Source organism: Hyperoodon ampullatus (assembly GCF_949752795.1).
Source record: "Hyperoodon ampullatus genome assembly, chromosome: X".
Taxonomy (NCBI): Eukaryota; Metazoa; Chordata; class Mammalia; order Artiodactyla; family Ziphiidae; genus Hyperoodon; species Hyperoodon ampullatus.
Window position 1 is genome coordinate 15,422,688 of NC_136913.1, and position 16,505 is coordinate 15,439,192.

The following is a 16,505-nucleotide window of genomic DNA, read 5'->3' on the forward strand; positions in this document are numbered from 1 at the left end:
TCCTTACCTAGCGTGCAAGGGAAGGGGAGGGATCAGGAAGGATTGGCTTTAAATCCCCACCAGGTAACTTGGCACCCCAGTTGCAGTTTCTTATCTTTAACACTTGGGTAATTTTAGGAGCCACCAGTCTCCTTTCAGGTGGGAGTTTTATTCCATACTGTGAATGCAAATTGGCCACACATAGGATATTTCCAATCTAGTAGTTCCAAATGCCAAACTAACTCTGGAAGAATTGTCCATGATTTGGCTCATAAGCTTGGCCACTGGAGACCACCAGGCCCTGACCGTTCCCAGGGATCTGAGATCATCTAGGCAAGTGGTTCCCAAGTCTGGTCCCCAGACCATCATCAGGGAACTTAACTCAAAATGCAAATTCTTGGGACCCACCCCAGACCCACTGAATTAGGAACCCTGGGAATGAGCCCGGCAATCTTGCTGTTAACAAGCCCTCTAGGGGACAGTGATTGCTCACTAAAATTGAACTACTGATCTTGCTAACCACATTTTACAGTCAGGGACACTGGTGCAGAGAGGCAAAGGTGACTCATCTAGGGTCTCTGCTAATTCTGAGCAAAGGGTAAAAATGTTCCCAGGGCCGACTTTCTGCTGTGCTACAGTGTCCATTCATAAGTTTGTTCCCTCTCCTGACCTTCCTTCCACAGATATTTACTGTGGCCCTACTCTGTATCAAACACTATGTTAAGAGCTCGAGATGAGACCTATAGGACAGAATCCCTTCCCTCAAGGAGCTCACAGAGACCAGATGACTTGCAAGGCAGTGCGGGGTAGGCGCTATGATGTATTAGTCAGTGCCAGCTAACTGCTATCTATAACGAAGAGCCCTGAGAGTTCAGTGGCTTGACACAATGAAAGTTTCTCACTCACTGTGTAGTCCAGAGTGGATGTTCATAGTTGTGACATTTTTCTTTGTGGTTATATAGGGACCCAGACCCCTTCTATGTGTGCTTCCGTCTTCCTCTAGGGCTAGAGAGTTTTCTCCTTTTAGCCAGTGTGTGGAAGAAACAGAGAACTGTAGAGAGGATACAATTTCTCTTCACACATCACTTCTATGCATATTTCATTTCCTGGAACTCGGTCATGTGACAAGAGTTAACTGCAAGGGTGACTGGGACATGTAGTCTAGCTGTGAGCTCAGGAGGAGTAAGTTGCGGTGAACACAGCATCCGCCAGAAGGCACAAAGCCAGGTGGCTCTGAGAACACACAGGAGGGGCATCTAATTCAGACTGTGGCAATCCAGGAAGGCTTCATGGAAGTCTTAAAAGAGAGAGCATTAAGCAAGAAAAAGAAGGTGTTCCAGGAAGAGGGAGCTGTGTGTGCTAAGGCAAGGCTGGAAAAGAGCATGCCGCCTTCTGGGAACTGCAAAAGAGTCTCCTCTGGATGGAATGAGGGGAGGAAGTGGCCAGAGTCAGGCACAAGGCCAGAAGAGAAGGCCTTGCATGTCCCAGGAAGGCATAAAGCACCCAGCCATTGCAGCCCCCTTTGAGATTTAAGCACAGTGAATGAAGTCACTTCACTGATATTCAAGGAGTGGTTTGTGTTCTCCCAATTTTTTTTTCGCAACCTCCTCCTGAAATGCTTCCCTGGAAGATTGTGAACTAGTGTTTCTGGCATGAACCAAGCCTGCTAGTTTGATTTGTTACATTTCTGGCATGTGTTTGGACAAAGGGCCAAAGCCCAGAACACAAGGGCCTAAGCCCTGGTAGGCAGGAGTCCTACCGGATGACATGAGACTTTATCCATCCTCAACTCTTTCTTTGGGGGCAGGGGGAGATATCAGGGGCTCTGAGGTGACCGAGAGGTGCAAGGTCCTCCTCTCCCCCTTTTCTTTGGCAAGAAGGCTTATCAAAGTACAGAAATGAAGAGTTTGGAAATGAAGCTGAAATATCCAATTCCATTTGAATAAGAATTCTCAGTTGAGTTTATTTAACAATTTTGAAAAATCCGTGAGCCTGGGGGGGAAATGCTCCAAGTATAGCATCTCAATGGCAAAATGCAACTTCAGAGAGCCCTGCCATATTGTTTTGTAAATATAAGGTGTTCTGGAAGAGCCAACTTTAGTGTTTGCAGGTATTGGAGTGGTTTTCCCCTCCCTGCATTTTTCTTTCAAACACTGAATAAAAAGTATCTTTGAGAATAAGATTGTAACCCAGATATACATTCCTCTATTTGCCCTGAAATCCTCTTAGCAGATTTGGTAGGAAAAAGGAATTGGCACAGAAGCTGTATAAAATTTTCAGGGTTCACCTGTGAGTATCCTGTAGCATTGTAAGCAAAAGCAACATCAGCAGAGGACATAAATATCGTATATGTGTGTGTGTGTGTGTGTGTGTGTAAAATATTTATGTTCTCTGCTGATGTTGCTTATGCTTATGATATATAAATATAAATATGTATATTAAAAAAGAATAACAACAGTAATCATTTAGAACATAGACCAAGAGAATCGGGGGCGGGGGGAGGGGTGTTTTATCACTGATAAATGTCTAAACAATTTTGGAAGTGCTGGTGCACGCTGATTAATAAAAGCAGACTGACTGTTAGTCAAATTTATTAATGTTTTTAAATTTTCTACCGAAAATGTACCCCTTATTCTTGTACCTGCGCTCCCATCCTTGGTACATCACTGGGGAACAGGGTACAGGCCTCCACCCCTGCATTAGACTTCATCAATGCTATGAGGCTGAAGGAAAGCCAAGGGGAAGAAAGATAATGCTTGGGGAATGAAGTAAAGGGACAGCAAAGCAAGTTAAAGACAGATACCGAGAATTGTGATGCAGGACCTTTGAAATGCAAATGAAATTGGCTTGAACCTCAACCCACGTGTGCTGAGAGCCTGCATCTTTATCTTTCTGGAGATTCTGAGAGGCGGAGGTAATGGTGGAGGAGCTGATGTTTTTATCCTAGTCACTCGGAATGGGAAAGGGGCAGAATTTATACACTGTTTAGAGAGATGGGAGCTTTTAAATAGTTTATATCTAGGGCCACACATTGCACAACTCTAGGGGACATTGTTCTTACATTTTACACAGAAGATGCCCCTTGGAGTTTGTGAAGCCGCTGTCCTGCTCACAGCTCTCCGTGGCACCATCCACTCTTTCTCTGTCAGTCTTCCTCTCCCTCTTTGTAGATCTCTTGTTCTGCTTGTTGAGGGAAGGTGGGTAGATGGGAACTGCGGGGGTCCTGCCTGTGTTCCTAACCCAGGGCCCGTACCCCCTACACATCTCCCTTCCTTTTTCCTGTTTGTGCTCTGGGTCTAGGCCAGCAGTTCTCAACTGGGTGCGATTCTGCCTCTGCTCCCAGGGAACGTTTGGCAACGTCTAGGAATGTTTTTGGTTGTCACAACTTGGGAGACCATCTAGTGGGATCCAGGGATGCTGCTGAGCATCCTTCAGTGCCCAGGACAGCCCCACCACCAAGAATGATCTGGCCCGCAGTGTCAGTAGTGTCCATGTTGAGAAACCTGCTCTGGAGGAGCCCCTCGGCCGTCCTTCCATCTCCCCCAATTATCCAGAGCTATGCAGCCTTCTCACCATCACCAGGAACGCCTCTTCACATGGCCAGAGCTACGGCAACAGGCTCTGCTAAACTAGTCCATTCGTTCAAGTACGCCCAGGATCCAAGCAGCAAGGTAAATGAGTGAAGCAAGTCCAGAGTAAGATGAGAGATGTCACTGGCCCATCTTCCTCAGTGGTGGGGAGCGGTAGGTGGGGCCTGTCACAGATTGGAGCTTGCACACCGTGTCTAGAAAGGCAGCTCTAGACTACTGCCATACAGGCTTCTGTGTTGCTAGATTTCTGATTCCTTGAGAGAGGCTCAATATCTCATCTCTCTTAACCCCCAGAAAGTCCCTTTTGTGTTATTTTTCATTGAGGCTTAACATTGATACATACATACATGCACCAATGTTAAGTGTCCATCCCAATGAATAGTCAAGATAATCTTGAAGAAGAACAGATTGGAAGACTTACGGTACTAGGTTTCAAGACTTACTAGAAAGTCACAGTAACTGAGAATGTGGCATTGTTGCACATGTTAGACAAATAGAGCAATGGTACGGAATAGAGAGGCCAGGAACATCCACACATACATGATCCCTTGATTTACAATAAAGACACCATCATAATCCAGTAGCGGGTGGTGGGGAAATGGTGTTTTCAATAAATGGCGCTGGAGCAATTGGATATCCACGTGGCAAAAAATGAACCTGGATCCCTACCATGCCCCCAAATTATTTCAGTATGGGTCTTAGATCTAAATGTGAAAGGTAAAACAATAAAGCTGTTAGAAGAAAGCATAGGATAATATCTTCATGAATTTCATAAAGAGTTTTTTTTTTAAACAGGGCATACAAAGCAGTCGCCATAAAGGAAAAGACTGATAAATTGGATTTCATTGAAATTAGGAACTTCTGTTTATCAAAATTCCCAACTAAGAGAGTTCTGGCACACTGCAGAACAGTAGAACTTATTTGCAATACATCTGTCAAAGGATTCTTGCCTATTTTTTTAATGTGTTGGCCACTATTTCCAATTTAAAACACTGAGGGGGAAAAACCCCCCACTGTGCAGGCTAACATTCTGCAGGCCATGCAGAACATGTCTGCGAGCCAGCTCGGTCCCTGCGTGGCCAGTTTGCACCCTCACCTTTAGCAGCATAGGAGAATGGTAGAAGCTTTCACATTTCTGTATTTTCTGATTCTTTCCTTGCCAGCCTCTGTAAGGGGAAGAAACAATGTAGAGATCTATTTCTCAATAATAAGAATTTTTCCCTTGATGACAGAATGGCTGATAATGAATTTAGCTTCTAAGTAGCACTTCCCTCTCTCTGATAGACACAATAATTAAAAACAATATTTAAAATATGATTTGATCAAGTTTTTTAAAAAATTGAAGTATAGTTGACTTACAATGTTGTGTTAGTTTCAGGTGTACAGCAAAGTGATTCAGATATATATATATATGTATATATATATATATATTTTTTTTTCTGTTTCAGATTCTTTTCCATTATAGGTTATTACAAGGTATTGAACATAGTTCCCTGTGCTATACAGTAGGATCTTGTTGTTTATCTATTTTATATATAGTAGTGTGTATCTGTTATTCTCAGACTTCTAATTTATCCCTCCTTCCCCTTCCCTTTGGTAGCCATAAGTTTGATCAAGTATTTTTAATTGGCCTCCACTGTGTGTTCAGCCTGCTGGGCTCTGTGAAGTCCACAGCTGATCGTTTTTCACTCTGCTCTCTAACTCTAAATTTTCTCAGCATCCCTGGAAGTCAGCTTCAACCTGCAGTGAGGCAGAAGACGTGGAGAAATAGAGCTTAAACTTTTAATATTTTGAGCTCATTAATGTCCAACTTCCTTACTTTCGACCTCCTTCCCTAACTCTGGTTTCAGCCTCCTCCTTTTATTCTTCTCCCAAGCACCACTCTTCCTTAATTCTCTGATGGTCCAGTTGGAGGCAGTGGCATCGGGTGGGAGGATAATTTCCTATTGTCACCTCTTCTGATCCCACTGTTAGAATGAATAAGAAGAGGTAGCCTGAAGAATGGCATGCTGACAGCATAGCATACTGGTTAAAAGCATGAGATCGGGAGTTTGCCTGGACTCAGATCCTGGCTCCATCTCTTTTATTTATTCATTTACATTCTTTTTAAAAAAATATTGTTTTCCATTACAGTTAATCATAGGATATTTTCTTTAAATTTTTCTTTTATTTAAAAATTTTACTTATTTTTGGCTGCATTGGGTCTTCATTGCTGCGTGCGGGCTTTCTCTAGTTGTGGTGAGCGGGGGCTACTCTTTGTTTCAGTGTGCGGGCTTCTCATTGCAGTGGCTTCTATTTTGTTGTGGAGCACGGGCTCTAGGCACATGGGCTTCAGTAGTCGTGGCATGCAGGTTCAGTAGTTGTGTCTTGCGGGCTCTAGAGCGCAGGCTCAGTAGTTGTGGTGCACGGGCTTAGTTGCTCTGCGGCATGTGAGATCTTCCCGGACCAGGGCTCGAACCCGTGTCCCCTTGCACTGGCAGGTGGATTCTTAACTACTGCACCACCAGGGAAGTCCCTACCATAGGATACTGAATATAGTTCTCTGTGCTACATGGTAGGCCCTTGTTGTTTATCCCTTCTGTATATAAAAGCTTCCATCTGCTAACCCCAACCTCCCACTCCGTCCGTCCTCCAACCCCAACCCCCTCCCCCTTGGCAACCACAAGTCTGTCCTCTATGTCTGTGAGTCTGTTTCTGTTTCATAGATAGGTTCATTTGTGTCATACTTTAGATTCCACATATAAGTGATATCATATGGTATTTGTCTTTCTCTTTCTGACTTACTTCACTTAGAATGATAATCTCTAGGTCCATCCATGTTGCTGCAAATGGCATTATTTCATTCTTTTTATGGCTGAATAGTATTCCATTGTATGTACATACCACATCTTCTTTATCCATTCATCTGTCAATGGACATTTAGGTTATTTCCATGTCTTGGCTATTGTGAATAGTGCTGCTATGAACATAGGGGTGCATGTATCTTTTTGAATTATAGTTTATCTGGATATATGCCCAGGAGTGGGATTGCTGGATTATATGGTAGTTCTATTTTTTGTTTTCTGAGGAACTTCCATACTGTTTTCCACAGTGGCTGCACCAATTTACGTTCCCACCAACAGGGCAAGAGGGTTCCCTTTTCTCCACACCCTCTCTAGCATTTGTTGTTTGTAGACTTTTTAATGATGACCATTCTGACTGGTGTGAGGTGGTACCTCATTGTAGTTTTATTATTTTTTAAAATATTTATTTATTTATTTATTTTTGGCTGCACTGGGCCTTCGTTGCTGTGCACGGGCTTTCTCTAGTTGTGGCGAGTGGGGGCTACTCTTCATTGCGGTGCTCAGGCTTCTCGTCACAGTGGCTTCTGTTGTTGCGGAGCACGGGCTTTAAGGTGCGAGGCTTCAGTAGTTGCAGCACTTTGGGCTCAATAGTTGTGGCTCGTGGGCTCTGGAGCACAGGCTCAGTAGTTGTGGTGCACTCGGTTAGTGGCTCCGCGGCATGTGGGATCTTCCTGTACCAGGGCTCGAATCCGAGTCCCCTGCATTGGCAGGCAGATTCTTAACCACTGCGCCACCAGGGAAGCCCTCATTGTAGTTTTGATGTGCATTTCTCTAATAATTAGCAGTGTTGAGCATCTTTTCATGTCTGGCTCTGTCTCTTAATAACTGTGATGTTAAGTAAGTTACTTGCTTCTCTGTGCCTCACTTCCTCATCCATAAGTTACCAATAATAGTGCCTATATGTTAATATAATTATAAAGCACTTAGAATAGTGCCTAGTAAGCATTAGACATGTGTTTGTTAAATTAAAAATTGACAGTTGTTGGTTGTCAGGCCTTGGCATTGTGTCCAGTGTTGGGAAGTAGAAGACACAGGAGCTCCTATCTCAGAGATCATCTCAGAGCCCCAAAGCCCTGGTTTCAAGATAGGCAGACAGCTTGGCCAAACTGCTCCCCCTTCTTCGAACTGGCCAAAATGTGACCACTGGGTCATTTGACGACATTCTTCTTGTGGAGCCTGGTAATGGCTGAAATCCAAAGCCAATTGGAAGATGATTAAGGTCATTCTGTGGAGTATTCTCTCTCCTAAAATTTAAAACTAGAATTATTATGCAGATGAGGAAGTTTTTAACCCTGAGAAGTGAAGTAACTTACTTAGGACATGGCAGCATGATAGAGAAAAGCCTAGATTTCCTTGAACAGACTGTTCATAGAAATACGGATATTAAAGGATGCTGGTGGGGCCTCAGAAGGATTAAGGACAATTACAGAGAAAGCCTAAATCACCTTAGAGAAAGCCTAAATACCATAGAGAAACTTAGTAGAAATCTGAACTGGGAGGCCATGAGGAATGGACGCATGTGGAATGGATGGGAGCCATGGGGGCCACCAGAGGGTGGATTGTGCTAAGCAGAATTTTGGCCCCAAGGATCCTAGCCCTCTGGTATTACTCCTGTAGTTATGTTACATGGTAAAGGGGACTTTGCCGATGTAATTATGGTTGCTAATCAGCTGACTTTAAAGTAGGGGAATTATCCAACAGGCCCAATATGGTCACATAAGCTCTTAAATGCAGAAGAGGAAGGCAGCAGAGATGCAGCAGCAGAGGAGGACAGAGATATGTGAAGCATGAGAAGGACTTGCAGGTGGAAGGGGCAATGTGATGAGGGACGCAGGCGGCCAAAGAAATTGAGAGAGGCTTCTAGCCGACAGCCAACAAGGAAACAAGGACATCAGCCCTGTAGTCACAAGGAACTGATTCTGCCAACACCTTGAATGTGCATGGAAGCAGATTCATCCCCAGAGCCTCCAGAAAGGAATACAGCCCTGCCAATACCTTGATTTTGTTTTTGAGAAACTCTAAGCAGAAGACTCACTTGAGCCATGCTGTACCCAGATATCTGACTTCCAGAAGTGTAATATAATAAATTTATGTTGTTTGAAAACACTAAATTTGTCAGAATTTGTTACAGCAGTGGTAGGAAACTAATACTAAGTCCTTATTCTACCAAGAATTTCCTGGGTTTGGAGTAGGAAGGGATAGGGGTGAGGCCAAAACATAAAAAGCCCTTTCTGACCTCTCCCAACACTCATAGTTTTTATGAGACTGTCTTGAAAAGTTTAGAAAAAGGTCATAGAGGTACAATGGGTTCTTCTAGTGGGTTTCTAGAGGAGACTCTGTTCCTATCTACATCAGTCCTGCAGGGTTATTATTTACTCCCCAGTTCATGAGCCTGGCCATGAAAGCAGCGTTTCTTAGCACAGTTATAAATAGATGCTGTACCAATGACGTTAGAAAAGTGAGCTTCAGGTAGCTGGACTGTGTGGGGTGAGAGTTAGGAGTCCCTGGAGACTCCCATGTCTTCCAGAGGAGGACCCTAGGGCCAAGTACTGGCTCCTGGGCCCCAGATGTCCACAACACAGAACAGAAAGAGAAAGAGCAAGAGATCTGGGATCAGAAGGCCTGGGCCGGAGGTTTGATGATCATTTCCAGGCTGTGGCTGTGTGACATTCACTTCTCCTAACTTCTCCTTGGCTTCCTATCATAAAGTGGAGACGAGAAGACCCACCTTAAGGAACTGTAGCCCCAATTAAATAACATGATGCATGTGGAAGCATTTTGTGAGCTGTACAGCATCATATAAGTCACGGTTGGGATTTGTGACAACTGTGATACCGACACAAAACTTAAGTCAACAGACATCAGTTGAGTTCTTCATACAAAAAATCTTGGAGAGTACAGAAGAGACCCTGCCATGGCTCCTGCTGATGGCAGATGTGGCTGCCGACATGGGACCCTCCCACAGCCGTATCTCCAGTATCCCAGAGGATTGCTACCTTCTTCATGGCTCCAGTGTGGGGCAGAGGCAGGAAGTGGAAAGCTGCCTCCTACCTCTTTTCCACTTCCACCCAAGGTGGTTTTCTTGGGAGGGCTGGGGGAAGATGAGGTAGTACTACGTTGAGGGATTCGTGGCATTTTGATTTCTGAGTGATTTTTCAGGTTAAAACCATTTCTCCAGGAGCATGGTATGAGGAGCTGTGCACCTGTGCATGCGTGTACACGTGTAGTGGTGGGCCTGGGAAGAGGCCCCCACAGCGTATACGGAAACACTGAAATTAATTGACGTGAAATTGGGACTAAAAAGAGAGAGATCCATTCTGTTGAAGGTCAGGTTCCTCCTGATTGGGGAATCTCAAGTGCCTGTGGACTGCAGATAGGATCTGGACGTGATGCACCTGGGTTCTGTCCTACCTTGGTCTCTGTTTCTGGGAGGGCTGGAATGGTTAGGTTCTGTAAGTGGTTACATTCACAGGGCTTGACTTTTATAACAGCAGGAGTGGTACATGTCTGGTTTCTGCAGGTAAATAGAAAAGGAGTGTTTTCAAAAGCTGAGTTGCCGGAAAATGATTATGGGAGTATCTGGAATCATTCAGGGAAATTTCCAGAAGCCTGCCAGCTTCCAGGCAGCAAATATAAATAAAAGAGAAAAAAATGAAAGCATGTGGCAAATATCCCATCCCTAGGACGTCTTAATAGTGGAATTTATTATCTTACAAAATAAAAAGTCCTAAGCAACAGTGGTTTTGTGGCAGATCAATTAAATGGCTTGACAACCTATCCAGAACTCAGGTTCCTTCCATCTTTTTGCTCTGCCGTCTTTAGAAGGTTGTAATTCCTCAGACTTGTCTCTTCCTGACCACAGGGTGGCTTTAGCAGTCCCAACCACTTTATTCTTAACAGTAAGGTGGGAAAAGCTATTTTCTCTCATGTGTCTATTACTTTTTAGATTTTAAAAAATTGGCATAAAGTTCACATAACATAAAATTCACCATTTTAAAGTGAAGAATTCAGTGGCAGTACATTCACAATGTTCTCCAACCACCACCTTTATCTAGTTACAAAACATTCTCGTCACTCAAAAAGGAAACCCCATACTCAATTTTATTTATTTATTTATTTATTTTGCGGTACGCGGACCTCTCACTGTTGTGGCCTCTCCCGTTGCAGAGCACAGGCTCCGGACGCACAGGCTCAGCGGCCACGGCTCACGGGCCTAGCCGCTCCGCGGCATGTGGAATCTTCCCAGACTGGGGCACGAACCCATGTCCCCTGTATCGGCAGGCGGGCTCTCAACCACTGCACCACCAGGGAAGCCCGAAACCCCATACTTTAAATGGGGTTTAATTGAGCAGTCATAGCCCATTCCCCCTCCCCCAACCCCAGGCAACCACTAAGCTGCTTTCTGCCTCCGTGGATTTGCCTATTCTGGACATTTCACGTAGATGGAATCATACAGTATGTGACCTTTCTTTCACGTAACACAATGTTTTCAAGGTTCATCTGTACTGTAGCATGTACCAGGACTTCGTTCTTTTTTATGGCTGAGTAATATTCTATTGTATACCTGGTAGACCACAATTTGTTTATCTAGTCATTCATTGATGGGCATTTGGGTTGTTTCCATATTTTGCATATTATCAATACTGCTGATATGAATTATTTGTGAATGAGTTTTTGTGTGGACAAGTATTTGTATTTGGTGGCAGGGGGGTACATGCTTAGGAGTAGAGTTGCTAGGTCATGATAATTCTGTTTCCCTTTTGAGGGCCCGCCAAAGGGTTTTCCACAGCAACTGTACCATTTTCATTCCCTCCGGCAGTGTATGAGGGTTTCAGTTTGTCCACAACCTTACCAACACTTATTTAGCCTGTTTTTTGGGAAAGCCTAGTGCATATAAAGTGGTACCTCATTGTGGTTTTGATTTGCATCTCCCTAATAACTAATTATATTGAGCATCTTTTTTATGGGTTTGTTGGCCATTTCGTTTGCCTATTTTAAAGCTTCCCTCCAGAACTCACATGATGCTCACATTTTATTTCTCTGGGCCAAGAAGAGATTCTTCCCCCTTCCCTGTATGTTATTTGTGGAGCATTCATACCTGGTGCCCCTGATACAGTTGCAGGTGTAAAGTAAATGCCGGGTGAATGGATAGGCACACAAAAAGCCACTGCCCGCCCGTCTCTCCTGTTGTTCTTTGCTGATAGAAACCCAGTTTGGTTCAGGTAATGGGTAGCCATGTGATTCATGGGAGGTTAAACCATTGAGACACTGGTTGGCTCAGTGTATAGACACTCCAATGATGAACTCAGGGAGGAAGAATGAAGTCAATAACAGGGCTGGCTTAGCTTTATATTTTTAAAATAAAAAAGTACTGTCATACCTTTTGACCTAATAATTGTACTTTGAAGCATATGTCATAAGCAGGTAACCAAAATGAGAGAAAAAGTGGCATGGAAATAATCATAGTCTAAGAAGCAAACTTTTTATAATCCCATTCCCCTTGCCAATGATTGGTTTAGGGTGGACATATGGCCAGTCCGTCCCATGGGATGTCAAGACAGGTCTGCTAGGGAGACTTCTTGGAAAGGTTTCCTCACAAGCCAAAAACAGACACTTTTGAATGTTAGTGTGTGATGGTTGTAACTGCTTCAGACACCTTGCGACCATGAAGAGACAAACCTGAGGACAAACCCAACATGCTAAGGATGGTGAACAAGAAGATGGGAAGGATGCTGATGGAATCATTGAGCCATTAATTGACCTTCTCTGAAACCACACTACCTTTGAACTTCTTATGTGAGACAAGAAGTCTCCCTACGTTTAAGCCAGTTTGACTCACTTGTAGTCAAAAGCTTCCTGAGACACGCAGTATGAACTGGATGGCTCTTGTCTCTCTAGTTTTCATCCAGAAATTGAAAGCTTAGGTTATAATAGCTGGCCTCCTGATTTCCAGCCAAGTTTTCACTTGTTCAAATAAGTGTCAAGATGTGGTGGCTTTGTGATGTGTCGACTTGGCTAAAAGCTGGTACTACATTTCTCAGACTTCCCTTCCTTGTATGTTTCTAGTTAGAGTTGGTCACAGGAGACATTTGCAGGAGGTTTGCAAAGGGGAAGTGAAGCAGTTGCCATGTTCGCTTTCAGAAGCTCAGCATGGGTCAGGCCCTGTTAACAGTGAGTGCACATTTTCCTGGATCTCCTGCTCTTGTTTCCAGAGCAGCAGTCAGGCTCACAATTCAGTTACCGCGGGATCTCTTTCCTCAGCTTCTCCAAATCCTGGGTCAGATGTCAGTGTGGCTTCATGGCAGGAGCATCAGCTTCTCCTGCTCGTCACCCAAAGCAGCGCGGCTGGAGGCTTGGAGATCAATGCAAGTTCCAGTTTGTTCCTTGCCAGTTCCAGCGGCCCCTATTCTCTCCTACCTCATTCCTACCTGACCCCGGGCTCTGTACCAGACACAAGAAGCAACCAAACCGAGACCATTTCACCTCTTCCCATAATTGCTCAAGGTCAAATCCCTATAATAAATTCCTACTCTACGTTACTCCTCATGGTTCTGTTTCTCTGACTGAACCCTGTCTGATACACAGAGTCAAGTTTTCCTGATCCCAGGTTTTAGCTTTAGCATTTACATCCTATTCATAGCAGTGAAAGAAGTTTAAACGAATGGAGGTAAGCTCTCTAATATAGACTCAATTATTCTTGCTGGCTTAAAAGAAGACATGAAATCGTGGTTTCATCATGGCATAGGATCGCATCTCTAGATTGGATATGGATGGTGGGCCACTGGTTTGCACCAGCTGACCTGGGTGTTTTAGAATCCATCCATCACTTACCTAGGTATTTATGAGTATTCAGATGACATGCTGAATTTATCCATTTTATGTGAATTTTGGGGTTTATTGCCCAAGAAAGGATATACTCCTCAGTCTCCATCCTTACTGTATTAATTATCTATCTCCATCAAAATGCTGTGTAACAAATCACTGTGAAACTCAGTGGCTTAAAATATTAACTAAAATTTTAATGTGTCTGAGGGTTGGTGATTTAAGCTGGGCTCAGCTGGGCAGTATCTCTGGTCTTGCCTGGGCTCACTCACATTATCTGGCGATTAGCTGGCTGTCAGCTGGTCCATGATGGCCTTGGCTAAAATGAGTGAGGTTACTCAGCTCTCCTCCACACGTCCCTTATCTACCAGCAGGCCATCCTGCGCATGTTCTCATGGTGTTGGCAGAAGGCAGGAGCGAGCCAGTCCAATCATGGAAGCTCTTTTCAAGCCTCTGCTTGTGTCTTGTTCATCTCTATCTGGGTGTCCTAAAGTAAGCCACATGGCTGAGCCCCAAGGCACAGCAGAACACTACAAAGTTACTTTGCAAAGAGAATATTGAAACACGGAAGGGTAAAGAATCGGGGCAATTTTTGCAGTCTATCACAGTTACCAACATTCTCCCCTCAGAGGTGTTAAGTAACCACGTCAGCTGCTGCTATTTCCAGAACCATTTCATTTCCAGTATCTAGATTTCTCAAGGCTTGTAATTGCCACGTTAATGCGTGATGCAAATTGTTCACTGTCAAAACCACTGTGTTCAAGCCTTGAGCTCAGCACCCCCTCTCATTAGGATAAGTAATTGCCTTAAAAAGCTGCAGTTTTGTGCAATGAGCTTGCTTTCGTCTTTTCTTCTCAGGTATCTTATGAAAACAAATGAGTAAGGGATCACAAAAACAAAAACTCCGGGGGTGAAGGGTTGCTGACAAATAGACAAATATATACTGTTAGGCTGAGAATAAACTGAGTGATGGCCAACATTGCCTGAGTTCTCCATCAGAAATGGTGAGGAGCAAATCAACTCTAAGTCAGTTGTATATATTATTGCTTATTTTTAATCACACTGGTTTTATAGACAGTAATTATAAACATATTGTAGGCTGAAAAAACCACAAATATGGGGCTTCCCTGGTGGCGCAGTGGTTAAGAATCTGCCTGCCAATGCAGGGGGCACAGGTTCGAGTCCTGGCCCAGGAAGATCCCACATGCCGTGGAGCACCTAAGCCCGTGCACCACAACTACTGAGCCTGTGCTCTAGAGCCTGTGAGCCACAACTACTGAGCCCGTGTGACACAACTACTGAAGCCCGCGTGCCTAGAGCCCATGCTCCACAACAAGAGAAGCCACCTCAATGAGAAGCCTGAGCACCGCAATGAAGAGTAGATCCCCACATGCCGCAGCTAGAGAAAGCCCACGCGCAGCAACGAAGACACAACACAGCCAAAAATAAAAATAAATAAATTTTTAAAAAACCCCACAAATTTTAGGTTCTTTTTTCTTTTTCTTTTTTTCCCCAAACTGATGAATTACAACTTATTTTGTACACTTAAAAGCTGACGAAAAACCATTTCTAATCCTATTAAAGTCCAACACAACATCTCAGATGAAAAATATGGTAACCATATTTACTCATTAAATACTGTCTTTTTAAAACACAACTTGGAAACAGCCAGCACGCATGTTTAATCTAGTGCAATGGATTCAAAACCAAGTATACGTATTACATGCATCAAGGGTAGATTGCAAATTATCATAGTCATGTCATAATCTTCTTCATATTTTCTTTTCAATGCGTTTGATGATTCGTTGGCAGTATTTGTGATGACACCATGTTAGTGGTAATGAAAATGATCTTGAACCTAATTTCATGAAGGAGTAATTAGAACATTCTGAACTACTGATGTTGCAGGAATTGATGTTCTTACAGCTGGAGATTTTGAAGTGGGCATCTGTACTGTAAACCTTTGAGGTTGACTGGAATCCCTACTTTAGTTGACATAGACATGGTTTGTTGGGTTGGTGGGCCAAGTGGGGGAGTACTTGGTCTGCTAGTAACTGAACCAACACTTAACTGCGGAACTGTTATTCTTCCCGCAGAAGTAGGTACTTTTTGTGGTAACGACTTACTTAAATCTATAATTTGGAGCAGTCAAACAATATCTATCAGGTGGCAGTCTACGGCCTGAATATAGCTTCATCAATGGCAAAGGGATTTGATTTCTTTGCCTAGCAATATCTAATAAAAAATCTATTGTGGGGAGGAGAGGTAAATGACTGGTCAGCACGACACTGGATTGCCAGTCGCACATCATCTGCATCAACAGTAGCTTTCTTAGCATGACTTGAATAAATTTTTGCATCATATAGAATTGTGGTTACATAGCGGAAGGCAAACACCAACGTCTGATTTATAACTCTTGGCTCATATTCTGTAATCCCCATATCCTTTAGGATTTGTGCCATCATCTGTGTATCTTTCGGCATGCTCTTGGGAGAAGCCATCTTGCCAGACTCCATGACATACGGTGATCAGACTATTCAAACTAAATCACCCACAGTAACATATTTCAGTCCTGATCTTGATGGAAGTTCTTTGCCTAGTGTGGTTTTCCCAATCACTGTTGTACTGGTGAGCAGGATGTTCCGAAGCAACATGGTCCTCACTGCGCTTGCTCAGGACGCCTCTGCACATGCACCCTGCACGTGACAGGGAGGGGCCAAATTTTAGGCTCTTGAAGTTCTTGGTAGCTTTGCTATTTAAGAGGAGTATGTTCGTTAGCAAGATTTCTAAGAGATGCTCATTATTCACTAAAGGTGCCCACTACATATTTGTCTTAGTTTGGGTACCCCCAGAAGCCAGTCCTGAGACAAGGATTCAAGTGCAAGTAGTTTATTTGGAAGTAAAGCAAATGCCAGCAGGGAAGTGAGGAAGTGAGACAGGTATAGGAAGGTAGCCAATAAAGGATACATTATCAAGTCAGGTACTTCTGTAGGCAATTGGAGAGCATAATCTTGTTGTAGAACTCTGGAAAATGGTGTGGAACACGCATTTCAGTTACTCCACCCAAGGGATGAGGAAGCTGGGATATTTATATACCAATCAGTTCCCAGCAGTCACTGGTTGAAGGCAGTTCCTCTGGGGCCATTAATTTCCTGACACTTCTGGCCTGACATATGGCAGGCAAACTAGGCTTCAGTAGCTAGAGAAATCCATCAGGCAAACGCAGTTGCTGGCTGTTGGAAGTGGGAAGTGGTAAGGGTGTGGGCATAAG

At 43.8% G+C, this 16,505-nt stretch overlaps 1 pseudogene across 1 annotated transcript; it reads right to left on the minus strand.

Moving 5' to 3' along the window:
- Positions 1-14,915: 14,915 nt before the first annotated feature.
- Positions 14,916-15,750, minus strand: LOC307069570 (transcription initiation factor TFIID subunit 9-like; annotated as a pseudogene). Its single transcript has one exon. The product of its transcript is annotated as a transcription initiation factor TFIID subunit 9-like (transcript).
- Between the last annotated feature and the right edge of the window lie 755 nt (positions 15,751-16,505).